Consider the following 4,671-nt stretch of genomic DNA (forward strand, 5'->3'; position numbering starts at 1 on the left):
AACTATTGGTCCTCAACATTGCAGAGCACCTTACAATTTATTTTTTTTTCCAAGGCAAGCATATTAAGCAGGTTTTATTTAAAGGTAATAATATAGACTTCTCCCGGCAGGAAGAAGGGGGCCATGGCTGATGTTCTAAAAGTCCCAAGAAGTGAGAGCACCCTACATCTTTTATAGGTTAAATTCTCTTTTGTTCTCCAGTTCTTTCCCCCCTTATCTCTCCTTCCTGCCTACATGACTATGCCTGGTTTTGCATTAAGTGAAAAGCCACGGGCAGGGGGAGAGCCAAGGTGATTCAGACAGCTAAGGGCCCAGGGGGCACCAATTAGCAGCCCCTTGTTTGCAGTCCTTGATAAAGGCAGGTAAATTTGGTAATCAATGGCCTCCAGAGATCCTTGACATTCCATTCTTCTAGGGGCAGTCTCCAACTTCCAGAGGCAGATGACTTTATGGCCTCCATTTCCTTGATTTGACCCAATCCCCTATTTCTATACTAACTGCCTGTCCCCAGTTTTGGCGTCATTCCCCCCTCTAATCTTAGGAACTCCATGCTGCTGGGGAAGGGTGTCGATGACCGCTCTGGCTTCTTCGAGCTGGAAGTGGGTGGCGTGGGGCAAGCAGTTTGGAGTTCCTTTTTTAAAAATCGGGTCAATTGAGGGGTCCAAGGTAGAAGTCTGGTTGGGGAAGAGCAGGTTGTAAAGTCATCTGGGGGGTGGGTGCTTCTATGATAGAAGAACAAAAAGACATGAGTACTGAAATGAGATTAGTACAAAGTAAATGTTGCAGCATCTGAAACATGCCACTGAGTATCATGAAAATGACAGAAGTCAATCTCTCACCAGGAGGTGGAAGAACTGAGAAATTGTTCCCATAACTAGGCCTAGCAAAGGCTGGAGAGGACAAGGTCTTTATTTGGGGATTTTAACATTGTCCAGGTTATCAGGAATGTAAACACAACATTTAACTCTTAATGTCATAGATGTCCCCAGAAAATATAGTTAAGCTACTTAATGTCATCTAATTTTTGTAAAATATCCCTTTATTGGTATAACCTGTGTTTAGTAGAGATCTCTATACTTCTGTTACTTAGGGATAGATAATCATACGAGCAAACATAGATTAAGTCTACCTGTGTAGCTTAGGAAGGTCTGCAGGCCTTAAACTGACTAAAAACTTCTGACTCTGGCAGTTTCTCTTGATAGTTATCAGGCACATTTGCTGAAGAATTTTTACAATTTTTTAAATTCAATCATTTCAGATGACCAAAATTGAAAATAATGAAGCCTGTTATGTCATAGACTATGGGGAGAGCAGAGAAATCGTATGTCCAACCTCAAATTGCCATTGCTCAAAAAGTAGTCAATTACTTCATTAAACCCGGGGCTCCATTTTGACAATGGAGTTTCCTGGTTTATCTGGCAGGACTTTGAAGGGACTGAAATCTGAACCTCTCTTGGCTCCTGCTGAGTACATGGAGACTCTTGTGGTCTGGGGACTCTGATTGAGCCGCACGAAGGTTTTAGGGGGCTCTGTCACTAATCACGTGTTGTGGAGACCATGTGACCCACAAAGGGGAACTGATGGTCATGATCCAACAGGCCTAATGGGCAGGCTTTGGGGACACACTGACTTCTGTGGAGGTGTCAGTTGACTGCTGGGGCATGACATAGCCACATTAGCTGGTGGCAGGGGTCTGGCTATAAAGGACATTCATCTACTTAGTGTAATTTAAGAGGCATAAAAGAAATGTGATGTTGTTCAACAGGCTTCTGTGTTTGTGTTTGTGGAATGGAATGGGTGGAGATAGGTGTGAGCAGGTACTTTTTAAAGCAGGGCCCTTTTCAGAGCAGTGGCTTGATTTTTTTATGCAATTGTAAGATGAAATTAGGTTGTGAATGAGAGGGAAAGAGAGAGAGGGAAAAAGAGAGAGAGAGAGAGAGAGAGAGAGAGAGGGAAATGTGCAGGCATTTGCAAGAACAACCCTCTTCAGATTGGAATGTGCTTGTTTACAAATGGGGTCTGCCGTGTTATCTGAATTTAAAAGACCGTTAAAGTTTGCATTTGTGCTGGGTGCCTGAAGAGAATTTCCCTTCTCTTTCTCAAGTCCTGATTCCACACCCCACATTGTTCCCCTCCTCATCAGAAGAAATGCTTATACAACTATTTATTGAACACAACTGAATGCTAGGTGCCATGGACACATCAGTAAACAAACAAACAAATAAATTAACACAACAAAACCAGCAGCCCCAAATTGTTGCCCTGGTGGAGTTTACTCTCTTGCAGAAACTCTCAGAACGTTTCTATTATAATGACACCTGCACTGTGTCCAGGGCGAGGTGAGTCTAGAAGCAGAAGCAATGACCATGCTGAGGCCAGCTCTGGAGTCTCCCTCTGTGCTCCCCCCGAGGGTGCTGGTTGTCCCTGTTGGGCTCCCTCAGCTCCCTATGCCAAGCACCCCGCATTCCACCGTGCACCCTGTATGCTCAGAAGCCCTTTGTTGACAGTACTCTTCTTCAACTGAGGACTCCAGCTCCCTTTTTCTTTTCTAGTTAAGTCTCCTAACCAACCATCTATGCTTACCATCTCTGTTGCCTGGTAATAACTTCACCTTACCTCCTGTGTCAAAATACTGCTTCTAATCTTCTGATGACATTTTTCCTTTAATGTTCACAGACATACTCTTGGCTGTTAATGATCTTTTCAAAGTCTTCATATTCCTCTTTAAAAAATATTTTTACACAATTGATCATCTTTTCCATAAAAATTGCATCACCTTGTTCTTGGGGACTACCTATCCAGTTCCTTTTTCCATGCCCCAATACTTTCTAATGTTGGGAAGCTATATTTCTCTCATCGTTAAAATTGCAGTGTCTGTAAGTGGAGCAGTCCTTGAAAGCAGCTCACTCACCTGAGACACCTGCCCACTGTGCTCAATGTCTCTGAAGTAAAGCAACTGATATTTGTACATCATTCAGTATAATGGAGTTTTCACTTTATCTGGTTCAATCTTTACTATCATTCTATAGGGGATTACTCCATTTTATATTTGAAGTCCCTGAAAAAGTACTGTTACTTAACCCAGGTCGCAGAACTTACTGAACTGTAGAGCAAGGACTAGGTGTACCACCTTCTGATTTTGAAAGACATCACAATTCAATGATCTCACGCTGAGCCTACTTCCTCACAGAGCCAAATCATCTGTCTTTGAAGAGTTCATTAGGTTATTTCCCAAAGCTGAGCATAGGACATTAGTCAAAATTCTCTTATAGCAAACCTGACTTCGAGTGATTGGGGGGCTGTAACTACTGACGTTCTTAGTGAACTCTATTTTAGGGTCAGTCAAGTAATTTATAATTCTGGAGGGCTAGGGTGACTGCTTTAGGGTAAGTCAGTATTTGTTGCCATCATTATTATCCTTGGTTTTTGTTTGGGCTTCATCTTGGTCATTAAAAAGACTCTTTGGAAACTGGCCCTTTAAGAGCAGTGGCTTTCTGAAACACTCAGAAGAGTGTATTTCTGTCATCCAGTTAAACCTGACTCAGGGAACCTGATTTAATAGCTCCACCGTGGACAAGGGTGTGATCAATCATAAGGCTTTAAAACCACGGCTGTGGCCACTTTGTCCTTCAACCCTCATGCACACCTATCAAATTTTAAGAATCAGAGTCGACTCTAGTTACTTTCCTTGGGAACACGCACTTAGATGAAACCTTTTACTAAGACAATATATCATAAACTTCATGTTTCATGCCTTAAAAAAAATTCCCAAGAAGAAAGAAAAATGCCACAGGAAATGAGGCTGTCCTCCAGGCTCGGCTAGGCAGGGACTTGAGTGGTTTGAAGAATGGCTTGGGGATATATGTAGGACCATCAAGTTGAAAGAGGTTACCAAGAATCAGGCCAGTCCTTTCCAAGAACGATGGATGTTTTTTCCTTAGGAGGGGGTCCTCTGTGAGTGACAGCAGACGTTGAGTACCAACCCTGTGAATCAATTCTGGGAGGCCTTAAAAGATTAGTTTGGAGACTTTTGTCTCCTTTGGCTAATAAATAATCCTTGTCCCAGATGCTCAGATTCTCAAAGCTTGATAATTCAAACCAGATGACTTCTGAGGCAGATCACAACTTAGGTGCCTTTGAGATTTGCCTTGAACCTTATTGATACTTCATTTCTCCTTTACTTCCTATTAATAACCCTGGCCCCTAATTATCCCCTGTATTAGGAATAATTTACTATCAGACTTAAAAACTAAGAAGCTTTCTAGAACACTAATATTCAACAAAGAGCAACTGCCCCCTTCTGAGGATGAAGGGAATTTGTCAGATCCCACACTCCTACCTCTACCTTCTGCCTGAGATCTCATGTGCTCTCCTTTGAGATAAACATAATTGTGGTTAATGGGAAATAACTATAGATTAAAAAAAAAAATGGAGGAAATCCTCACTCTGTATTGAAGGGAATGTGTGGTAGAATTTCAGATTCTTTTGTGTCTGAAATTTTGATGGATGAGAGGAATACTTTCAAACAAGAAAACTTATCTGTGATTACTTCTAATATAGTATACAGATCTATGTGCAGCATACTTATAATTTTGTGCATTCCTAGACTGACATAAGAAAATCAAATTCCCTTCAGTCAGCGAACTTATCTACCATTCTAGATATACCTGT

Source organism: Sciurus vulgaris (assembly GCF_902686455.1).
Source record: "Sciurus vulgaris genome assembly, chromosome: 12".
In the NCBI taxonomy this organism is placed as follows: domain Eukaryota; kingdom Metazoa; phylum Chordata; class Mammalia; order Rodentia; family Sciuridae; genus Sciurus; species Sciurus vulgaris.